This window comes from Eumetopias jubatus, unplaced genomic scaffold, assembly GCF_037043125.1.
Source record: "Eumetopias jubatus isolate StellerSeaLion01/CBP00866 unplaced genomic scaffold, mEumJub1_p1.0 scaffold_8, whole genome shotgun sequence".
NCBI lineage: Eukaryota > Metazoa > Chordata > Mammalia > Carnivora > Otariidae > Eumetopias > Eumetopias jubatus.
In genome coordinates this window covers 78,942,466-78,954,567 of record NW_028274814.1, presented here as the reverse complement: position 1 = coordinate 78,954,567, position 12,102 = coordinate 78,942,466, and positions in this window count along the sequence as shown.

Here is a 12,102-nt window from a genome sequence, read left to right as displayed (position 1 = left end):
AAAGAATTCTCAAAGTAATAAAGGGCCCCACGGCAAAAATCAAATCCAGGACACTATCAGGAAAACACGGTCTCCTGGTAAAGAAGAGGCCAAAAGTGTGATTATAAAGCCCTTTGTTAAGACCTCAGAAAGATCTAAGATGGGGCCTCATAGAATCTTTCCAATAGACGGAAGTACTCCTAAAAGTCTTAAAGGTGTTTATTGCACAGGCCCTCTGCTAAACAATAGGGCTTCTCAAAATCTTAAAGATGCTAGCCTTCAGCAGCCTCCTTGGGGGCCCAAGACAGAGGAGGTCTTGCCTTAGATTTATGAGAGCAACTTGTCTAATGAAGCTTGTTACTGCACCCCAGTAAGATTCATAGAAAAACCAGAGTTTTTAAGACTTATATTGGGGGGGGGGGGGGGCTTGTGCCTTGGTGGCTCAGTTGGTTAAGCTTCCAGCTCTTAGTTTCAGCTCAGGCCATGATCTCAGGGTCATGAGATGGAGCCCCGCGTCAGGTTCTGCACTCAGCACGGAGTCTACTTGAGATTCTCTTCTCCCTCTGCTGCTCCCCAACCCTGCTCTCTGGCTTTCTCCCTCTCTCTCTCTCAAATAAATAAATAAATCTTAAAAAAAAAAAAAAAGCCTTGTATTGGTAGAAGCACCACCAGCTCAACCTGAAAGGGAGAGGAAATAATACAAAATGGAGAGGCTTTGGACCTATGCCTGTCCTGCTATTATATGTCGTGTGTGTGTGTGTGTGTGTGTGTGTGTGTGTGTGTGTGTGTGTGTGTGTGTGTGTATGCAGGTAAATAACTTTAGTTATTTAATAAGACATATATTCATATGTCTTTAGTTCAGATTTAGTTCAGATTGAGAACAGCCTTACCTAAGGAACCAAACCTGAGGAGCCCCACATGCACATACACTTGATTTAGATGTGATTCTGGACCTCAAGCCTAAACCTGATATAGTAGGGGAATGAAACTTGGGAGATCTTGGGAGGGGCATGAGGCCAGGGGGTGGAAGGGAGCAGTTTAACACAATGAGCACAGTTCTTTGACTAATGGAATGTGATGGAAGGGCTATTGTGTGTGTTCCATGAGTTCTCTGGTCCAGCAATTCTGGCAGAAGTCCTGGTTGACCCTGATGAGACCTCCTGGATTCAGAAGCTAGCTCTTCACTAGACCAATCCCTCTGGCACTGGGGTGGAAGGCACTGAGTGACTGGACCCAGGTCATATATTCAGCCCTGAGCTGCACTCATGGATGGGGATAGGGAAAATGAGGGGTATTTCCCCAAAGGAAAACCAGAGTATGGCTCCCAGGAGAATGCTGAATGACATATCTACCACCTTAAGACAGAGAGCCTGTTGTCAGGGAGCTCCGTCAGATATGGAGATGACAGGGAAGTGACTGTCACGTGGTAAGTGCCACACTACGGTAGTTAGATGAAGAGTTAGGAAAGTCTTCTCTGAGAACTTTGAGCTGGATCGTAAAGGAGGAGCAAATTTTAGTCAAGCAGGCAAGAGAGAAGAGGGCCATTCCGACAGAGGGAACAGCTTGAATAAAGGCCTGGTGTGTGTGTGGTGGGGGGCAGGTTGGGGGACCAAATAATCAGCAACATGTGCCTCTTCCAATGTGATGTACTCACAAGGACACATTCTACCCCTGTAATTCCTACCAAAAAAGCTCAAAGCCTGAGTCTTATGAGAAAACACTAGACAAAACCAAATTGAGGGATATGCCACAAGCTAACTGGCTTATATTCCTTAAAAATGTTCTGAAATGAATAGGTGATTGGGTATTAAAGAGTACATTTATGATGAGCCCAGAATAATGTAGAGTTGTTGAATCACTAGATTGTACACCTGAAACTAACATAACACTGTACTTAACTACACTGGAATTAAAATTAAAAACAGTACAAAAAAAGATATAAATTTTTAAAAATGTTCCGAAATGCAGGCTTCTACTGTTATCTCCAAAGGAGGTTATACCCACAGTTGCATTTCAGTGAGTACTATTTTATTATTATTTTTTTAAAGATTTTATTTATTTATTCGTGAGAGACAGAGAGAGAGAGAGAGAGAGGGGGGGGGGGGCAGAGGGAGAAGCAGGCTCCCAAGGAGCAGGGAGCCCGATGTGGGACTCGATCCCAGGACTCTGGGATCATGACCTGAGCCAAAGGCAGACGCTTAACCATCTGAGCCACCCAGGCGCCCCAGTGAGTACTATTTTAAAAGTTAATTTGTTTAATGTTAATTAAATACATAGATACACACATACATTTTATGTACACTTATGGATAAGAAAAAAATCAGATGGGTATACACCGAAATGTTAATTGTGGTTATCTCCAGGTGGTGAATAAGACTTCAGGTCTTTTCTTGTGGTTTATCTAGATTTACTAAGTTTTCTATACTGAAAAATTACATAACTTGTATAATGAAGTATACTAAAAAGAAAAATTCAAAGAATAGGGACACCTCAGTGGCTCAGTCAGTTGAGCGGCCGACTCTTGATTTTGGCTCACGTCAGGATCTCAGGTCATGATCTCAGAGTCCTGGGATAGAACCCCGCGTTGGACTCTGCTCTCAGCCGGGCGTCCACTTAAAGGTTCTCTCTCTCTCCCTCTGCCCACCCTCCCCCACTCACTCTCTCTCTCTCTCTCAAATACATAAATAAATCTTTTAAAAATATTTCAAAGAATTGGGGCGCCTGGGTTGCTCAGATGATTAAGCATCTGTCTTCAGCTCAGGTCATGATCCCAGGGTCCTGGGTCAGGCTCCCTGCTCAGTGGGGAGCCTGCGTCTCCCTCTCCCTCTGCCCCTCCCCGGCTTGTGCTCTCTCTCTCTCTCTCTCTGTCTGTCTCTCGCTGTCTCAAATGAATAAGTAAAATCTTTTTAAAAAAATTAAAAGGGGGCACCTGGGTGGCTTAGTCAATTAAGCGTCTGCCTTCAGCTCAGGTCATGATCCTGGGATCCTGGGATGGAGCACCATGTCAGGCTCTCTGCTCAGCAGGGAGCCTGCTTCTCCGTCTGCCTCTGCCGCTCCCCCTGCTTGTGCCCTCTCTCTCTCTCTGTGTGTCAAATAAATAAAATCTTTTTTAAAAAATAAATAATAAAAAATTCAAAGAATAAACAGAAAAAAGAGGGAAAGAGAGAGGGAAGGATGGTTGGAAGGGAGAAAGGGAAGGCAGATGGGCAGGAAACCGGCAGTTATTGACAGTTACCAAGTATCACCTACTTGGTGCATTGAGCACCTTTTCCCAGTCTTTTTTTTTTTTTTTGGTCCTCTTTGTAAAACAAAAAAAATGTAAAACTGTACATTGTTGAGAATCTATTCCTTCTTTATAAAACAAGCATTCATTCCGTTAGGTGGCATTTATTTAGCTGCCAGCACTGTACCAGATGCTGGGGATACAAAAGACAGGACAGGGTCACTTCCTTCAGTAAGTTCAGAATAAATAAAAAATTGCAATCTTGTATGAGAAAGGCAGTAATAGACACACATCTAGTTGGAGGGAGGGAAATACTCTTTCTGAAGAAGAGTGGGTGGTGATGTCTCACAAAAGAGAACACACACGAACTGGGTCTCAGGAAAGTAGCAATCCTGGGGGGCAGGGAGAGGGTAGAATCCAACCCCAGGGAACAGCCTGTGCAAGGACAGCAGCCCCCACCCCGCACATTAGAGACCTGAGTGGTTCAGCACGGCTGCAACAGAGACATTAGAATGGGGTGGGGAGTGGGTGGAGGAGAGGAAGCTGAAGAAACAGGTCAGTTTTTAGAGGACCTTGCAGATCATCTTAGGCACTCAAAACATTGTCCCTGGGCCAGCAGGCTTGGCATCACCTGGGGGCCTGTCAGAAATGCAGATCCCAGGAGCGCCTGGGTGGCTTAGTTGGTTAAGCGTCTGACTCTTGATTTCAGCTCAGGTCATGATATCGGAGCTGGAGCCCCGGGTCAGGCTCCTTGCTGAGTGTGGTGCCTGCTTGAGATTCTCTCTCTCTCTCTCTCTCTCTCTCTCTCTCTCTCTGTCCCTCTGCCCCTCCTCCCTTCACACTCATGAGAGTACATTCTCTCTCTCTGAAAAAGAAAAAAAAAAGAAAGAAAGAAAGAAAAGAATGCAGACCCCAGACCTCCAAAGCAGAATCTGCATTTTAACAAGAGGTTCAGGTGAGTCATTTGCATATTCATGTTTCAGAAGGCACCAGGGAGCCTGCCAGTCAGATCTGTCTTCCCTTTGTGTCCTTAGTAGGGGAGAGGAAGTGGTTCTTCATCTTCTCTTCATGGTTTCTTCACCAGCCCCTCTGCCTCCTCTAACGCCAAAGCACCCCAGGCCTCCAGCCTCTGTTCCCTTCCCAGACCTTGCCTCAGCCACACTGTCCTAAACACACCTTAAAAAACCCTTGACTGTAGGGAACCCCTGGATTTGAAAGATGGCAAATGAAAAGGTAGGATTCTATGATTCTATAAACGAATTCTTTGCATAGCATGGTAACCTTATGAAATTCATTATGCCCAAGCAGTTGTATATGCTGAAACCGTACATAGGTTCAAATAATATTTAGAAAAATTTACAGATGCTAAGTCCATAGTGCATTAAGAATGGGAGCTGAGGACGCTTGGAGACATCATTCCTGACCTTTTCTTTGTAATAAGCTGTGTTGGTTTTTTTCTTTTTCTGACTATAAAAACGAATACATGTGCATTATTGAAAGCATGGGAAATACATTAGTTTGAAGAAGAAAATAAAAGGGCAGCCAGAGGGAAAAACAGAAAGTTTTCAAAACAAACTGGGAGGGGTGCCTGGGTGGCTCAGTCATTAAGCGGCTGCCTTCCGCTCTGGTCATGATCCCAGGGTCCTGGGATCAAGCCCCGCATCAGACTCCCTGCTCCGCGGGAAGCCTGCTTCTCCCTCTCCCACTCCCCCTGCTTGTGTTCCCTCTCTCACTGTGTCTCTCTCTGTCAAATAAATAAAATAAAATAAAATAAAAAACTGGGAGAGAGAGATGGAAATCAGGGCATGCAAACACACACACTCTCTCTCTTCCTCTTCCACCCACTCCCTAGGTCCTTCTGGTATGGTTATATCAATAATTATGAATTGATCAATATTGAATGTTTACATATTAAGACTGTAAACCCTGTTGACCACGGGACTATGTAGTATATGGTGATTATTTTTCCTTTCTTGCACAACGTTTTGCTTTTCTGGAGATTAATCGGTTATTGTTAGTTGTTTGTACATTTACTTTCCTATGTCCTTATTATTTTTCTTCACCACCTTAAGTGGGTAAATATCCTCCCAGTATGTTCAAATATACTAGATGTTCTATCATTTCATCTTGCTGACACCATATCGTCTTTCCAAATCTTCTGACTTCTCTAGCCTGCACTGGATGCTCCAGAGCTCTATTGTGCAGCTGTTATGCAGGCATCTCTCCTCATCTCCATCCTGGGGAATCCCCTTCACCACCTTCCTCTGTTGGAAACCTGCATTCTAGATCCCATGAACTTCCCTTTCTCGGGCTTTCTACTCATTTTGGTGGAAAAACCTTTCCCAACAACTTCCTGAGAAAGAATTGATGGGAAATAATACTTTTGGTTTCTTGCATGTCTAGAAGTGTCTTCATTTTGTGTTCACAATTCATCATTTGGCTGTGTATCAAATGAAAGTTTGGAAATAACTTTCCTTCAGAATTTCTCTGTCTGTCAAATAAATAAATAAATAAAATCTTTAAAAAAACCTTTTTATTTTAAAATAACTATATGTGCACTGAGGTCCCATACACCCTTCACCAGGTTCCCTCAATGATTACATTTTTTGTGCATATAATGCACTACCCAAACTGTGACATTAACACTGGTATGTGTGTATATAGTTCTGTGACATTTTATCACACGTGCAGATTCATGTAACTACCACAGCAATCAAGACACAGAACCATTCCATTGTCACAAACATCTGCCCTGATCTATCCCTTTATGGTCATATCCACCCCTACCATCCCTGGCAACCACTAATCTGTTTTCCATCTTCCATAATTTTTTTCCATTTTGAAAATGTTATATAATGGAATCATATAGTTTTTATCTTGCGGGGATTTTTTTCACACAGCATAATGCCCCTGACATCCATGTGAGCTGATGCATGTATCAGCAGTTTGTTCTTTTTTATTGCTGAGTAATAGTTAATGCTACAGCTGTCCCACATTTCATTTAACCATTCACCTATTAAAGGACATTTTGATTGTTTCCAATTGTTGACTATTACAAATAAAGCCCTGCGGTGCCTGGGTGGCTCAGTTGGTTGGGCGTCTGTCTTCAGCTCAGGTCATGATCTCAGTGTCCTGGGATCAAGCCCCATGTGGGGTTCCCTCCTCGGTGGGCAGTCTGCTTTTCCCTCTCCCTCTGCCCCTCTCCCCTGTTCATTCTCTCTGTCTCTCTCTCTCTCAAATAAATAAAATCTTTAAAAAAAAATAAAGCCCTATGAACATTCATGTAAAGGTTTTGTGTGGATATAAATTTTCATTTCTCTAGTATAAATGCCCAGGAGTGTGATGGCTTGGGTGATATGGTGTTTGTTCAATTTTTTTCTTTTTCAAACAGATTTATTAAGATATAATTTACATAACGTAGAGTTCACCCATTTAAAGTGTACAAAGTAATATTTTTTAGTATATTTAGAGCCCTTCCCCTCTTCCCCACTGACCCACAATGGACTGTGACAACGAGGGAGAAATAACCCTTTATTATATTATGGTAAGGTACTGAGATTTGGGGGTTACTTGTTATCGCATTTAGCCTGCCCTGACTAATTTGGCTCTGTCTTTGGAGAAACTGCCTTTACCTCCTGGATCTCAGTTTCCTCATCAGAGAATAAGAGGTTCAAAATAGGGGTTCTCTTGGTTGCGTTTCAGCTATAACACTCCATTTATAAATTGTATGGTTATTGTTTCCAAGTGGTTTAAAACTCTGCAAGGACTAATTATAGAACTTCTCAACTATAATAAAGAGTAAGTTCTCCATTTACAGATGGGTTGTGTTCCAAAAGTCCAGGCAGGAGTCCCTTGTTGGAGTTTCTGTGAGAAAATAGACTTGATATTTTAAAATATACACAGACTCCTGATTAACCCTCAGTCCTGAGGCCCTCTGATCCCCAAATGGAGGCAGTGAGTGAGGTGGAAAAGCAGGGAGCAGGGGCTCTAGGGCATGATTTGAAAGGGAAAGGAGGGAGAGTAAGATGGACTAGACCATGGGCCAAGACATCAGCTGCATAAGGTTCCTTAGGAAGCCATAGAAACCATTATATATGTCAATCGTTCCTGACTTGTATATATGTTTTAATGACTTATTTATTTATTTATTTATTCATGAGAGACAGAGAAAGAGAGAGAGGCTGAGGGAGAAGCAAGCTCCCAAGGAGCAGGGAGCCCGATGCGGGACTCGATCCCAGGACTCTGGGATCATGACCTGAGCCAAAGGCAGACGCTTAACCATCTGAGCCACCCAGGTACCCGTATATTTTCAATTCTATATATACATACCTCTGCATTTTAACTGTTCTTGGGTTTATGTTCTGTGCAGGGCAGAGATGAATTTTCCATGGAGCTAATGAAGCTCAAACTTCAGGGTCCTCATTTACTCATAGAACATGTCTAAGGCCCTAGAAATGTGTCTACAGGGTCATTTGTTTTTGTAAAATTTGCAAAAATACGATATTTTAGCTACAGGTGGTTAAAATTTGGATTTCCACTTCGATGTCCCTTCCTTCACATTTGCCCTTGTGTTAAATGGCATTGGAATGGCTACAGGTATTTTTGGAATCCAGCTAAGGGGAAGTTTAGTTGGAGATACACTCCATTTAGGATCTATTCACATGGTTTTAAATTATTTCCATGCATAGCTGAACTTTTACCTGCTGAAGGAATAACTCTAGAAGTCTCTCATCCACCACTATTATGACCTAGAGGTGCAAGGCCAGAGTTCAAATCAAGATCTAAACCTGTCCTACATTTAGCACCTTGTACCAGAAGTATGCAGGAGTGGAGGAAAAAATAAGGCTTAGAAGATGTATGAAGCCAGAAGCTAGTCTGAAGAAAATTCTTCCGATTGTCAGCTGTGCAAAAATATAAGCAGAGGATTCTGTCCATATTGACATCTAGTCAAAGTAAGTTTTGTCCTGTTGGCAATATACTCAATAAAACAGTATATCATTATAAATGTACCATACATTCTCTTCTTTTTTTTATTTTTATTTTTTAAAGATTTTTATTTATTTATTGAGAGAGAGAGAATGGTAGAGAGAGAGCATGAGAGGGAAGAAGGTCAGAGGGAGAAGCAGACTCCCTGCTGAGCAAGAAGCCCGATGCGGGACTCGATCCTGGGACTCCAGGATCATGACCTGAGCCGAAGGCAGTCGCTTAACCAACTGAGCCACTCAGGCACCCCATTCTCTTCTTTTTTGATGGGAACTGTTCGAAATAGAATTTCTAAGAGTTCCTATCTTTATATTTTTTGATGACACAAATTATCAAGATCAAAGGAGATAATAAAAAACTCATACACCAATTATAATGAGGTTTTCAAAAGCAAATTGGCTAGTAAATGTAATCAATTTGAAGAGTATATCTAAGATTAGTCTTTGCACAGGATAAATTTTAAAAGCTGACAAATACCACAAATATCACAAAAAACTCCCATAATAATTTGATGAATTAAATGCCAGTCACACTTGAATATTACTTTTTTCTTACATTTTTGGCTACATACTCTTTGGTTGTTTCTTCATATGGCAATGATTCAATAATACCATTTTTTAGAGAGGACAAAAAAGATAATTCAGTATTTTCTTAGCATGGCAGATTAAATTTGCCCTTTATTTTTTTTTAAGATTTGTTTATTTGGGGGGATGGGCAGAGAGAAAGGGAGAGAGAAACCCAAGCCGACTTCGCGCTGAGTGTGGGGCCCGATGCAGGGCTCAATCCCATAACTGGAGCCAAAACCAAGAGCTGGATGCTTAACCAGCTACACCACCCAGACACACCCAAATTTGCCTTTTATTATTTGATCATTTAGAAAAGTCTCTTTCAGGTTCACAATTTGTTATTGGCAATGTCATGTAAATTTAGTTTGTCATCAAATTGGGGAAAAATTTGATCAAGTTTCTTTCATCTATGAGCTAAAATTCCAGAGCTTTTAAAAATGTGTAATTTGGGGGCACCTGGGTGGCTCAGCTGGTTAAGTGTCTGACTTTGGCTCAGGTCATGATCTTGGGGTCCTGTGATCTAGCCCTGCATCGGGCTCCCTGCTCAGCGGGGAGTCTGCCTCTCCTTCTGCCCTTCTCCCTGCTCATGCTCTCTCTCTCAAATAAATAAAATATTAAAAAAAATAAAAATGTGTAATTTGTTGTGATTTATTTTCTCATTGTAAATAAATATTCAGTTTTACATGTCTCTGTATTTGTAATCTTTTAAAAAAATTTTTTATTTAAATTCTAGTTGGTTTACATACCGTGCAATAGTGGTTTCTGACTCATCACTTACATAAGACACCCAGTGGTGCCCTCCTTAATCCCCATCCCTCATCTAGGCCATCCCCCACCCACCAAGCACATCCACCCCCACAATTGTATAAGCATCAGGCTCCACAAAACCTGGCCAACTGCAGTGTAGAGCATGCTCCTAGGTGCTGCTATAGCTATTTGAGGTGTTGGGGTGACTCAGGCCCCAAGCCCAGGAGCTGAGTATTGTCAGGTCATCTGGGCCAATCAAAAATGAAAAATGGACACAGGTTCAAAAAGTCACCAGAGTGGATCAAACTAAAATGCCTCTTTATGGGCTCATCTCTGAGGTATTTTAGGTCCCCAGTAACATTACCAGACCCACCTCTATCTTTGCTTCTCAAGGATCCCAGGATGAGGAGGAGCCTGCCATTCCCCATCTAGACCTGGTGACTTTATCTTTCTGGTGAACAGTGTTTCAAAAACTCAAAAACATGCCCATGTCCTTAATGGAATCGAACACCTTACTGGCAATAATATATAGTGTTTAAAAAAGCAAACAAAAAGGGTTTACAAAAGCAAGGTGATTCCAGCGCCTTGAAAATTAAGGGTGGTCAGGCGCCTGGGTGGCTAAGTTGGTTCAGCGACTGCCTTCGGCTCAGGTCATGATACCGGAGTCCCGGAATCGAGTCCCACATCGGGCTCCCTGCTCAGCAGGGAGTCTGCTTCTCCCTCTGACCCTCCCCCCTCTCATGCTCTCTCTCACTCTCATTCTCTCTCTCAAATAAATAAATAAACAAATAAATAAAATCTTTAAAAAAAAAGAAAGAAAATTAAGGGTGGTCAAGGGTTTGTGCTAGCACCATCTAGTGACAAAAGGAGGTAAGTTCGGCTCACCAAAATCTCAAAACACTGGGGAGAGAAATGGTACCAGGGCTGCTGTTCCACCCCGAATTTTTTCTGGAAGTTGTTCAGAGTACTGTGGCTTACTCAATTCCACTATGACTTTTGGTCTTTAACTTATGTCCCCAAATAGATCAGGCAGAGATGGAAGTATGAAGTACAAACTGGGAGGGCAAGAGACAAGGTCCATTTTAAACTCTGCCAGTTAAAATTTTACCTGCAGATAACATTATCTGCAGCGGTCATACTTCAGTCCCTTAGAAGTTCAGCAGGCCACTGGCTTCATGTAGCAGGAAGCCCTTTAAGATGGCAGGCCAGGTGGGGAGAGGTCAACACAACTCTGCTGACCCCTGGCGGAACCTGTTGGATATTCTGGGCCATCCTGTCTTCTAACTGGAAACCGCTACCTGGGCTAACCCCTCGGTCTCTCTCCTTACCAGCTCTGTTTTTTTCCCTACCTCTGGCTCAGCCCATATTTTGCCTACCTCCATTCCACTTTGTCTGTTTCAGTTCAGCTCCTTTCTTCCTTCCATTCTAATTTTCCTAAAACAAACCTGGCTTTAGTCATCTACTTGCAGTTTCTATTGAGTTTGTTTTTGTTCTCCTAAATTTTACTTCATGTGAGAAGTACACAATATGAGATCTACCCTCTTACCAGATTTTTAAGTGTACAGCACAATATTGTTATCTACAGGCACAATATTGTACAACAGATCTCTAGGCTTTATTCATCTTGCAGAACTGAAACTTTGCAGCCATTGATTAGCAACTCCCCCTATCACTCTCCCCCCCGTCCCTAGCAACTACCATTATATTCTTTGTTTCTATGAATTTTTATTATTTTAGATACCTTACATAAGTGGAATCATGAAGTATTTGGCCTTCCATGACAGCCTTATTTCACTTAGCAAAATGTCCTCAAGGTTCATCCATGTTGTCACAAAGGCCAGGATTTCCTTCTTTCTTAAGATGAATAATATTCCATTGTATACAATACCACATTTCTTTTATCTATTCATCTGTTCAGTGGACATTTAAGTTGTTTCCACATCTTGACTCTTGTGAAGAGTGTCACAATGAACATGGGAGTGCTACTATCTCTTCGAGAACTTGATTTAAATTCTTTTGGATGAATACCCAGATATGGGATTGCTGGGTCATATGGCAGTTCTATTTTTAATTTTTGGAAGAATTTCCATAGAGGCTGCACCATTTAACATTCCCACCAACAGTGTACAAGGGTTCCACTTTTTCCACATACTTGCCAAAACACTTGTCTTTGTTTTTGTTCTTCGATAATAGCTATCCTAACATATGTGAGGCAATATCTGATTGTGGTTTTGATTTGCATTTCCTTGATGATTAGTAACATTGAGTGTCTTTTTATATACCTGTTGGTCATTTGTATGCTTTCCTTTGGAGAAATGTCTAGTTAAATCCTTTGCCCAAGGGCGCCTGGGTGACTCAGTCATTAAGCGTCTGCCTTCAGCTCAGGTCATGATCCCAGGGTCCTGGAATCGAGCCCCACATCGGGCTCCCTGCTCAGCAGGAAGTCTGCTTCTCCCTCTCCCACTCCCCCTGCTTGTGTTCCCTCTCTCGCTGTGTCTCTCTCTGTCAAATAAATAAATAAAATCTTCAAAAAAAAATCCTTTGCCCAGTTTTTATGTTATTAGTTTTTCTGCTGTTGAGTTATAGGAGTTCCTTATACACTTT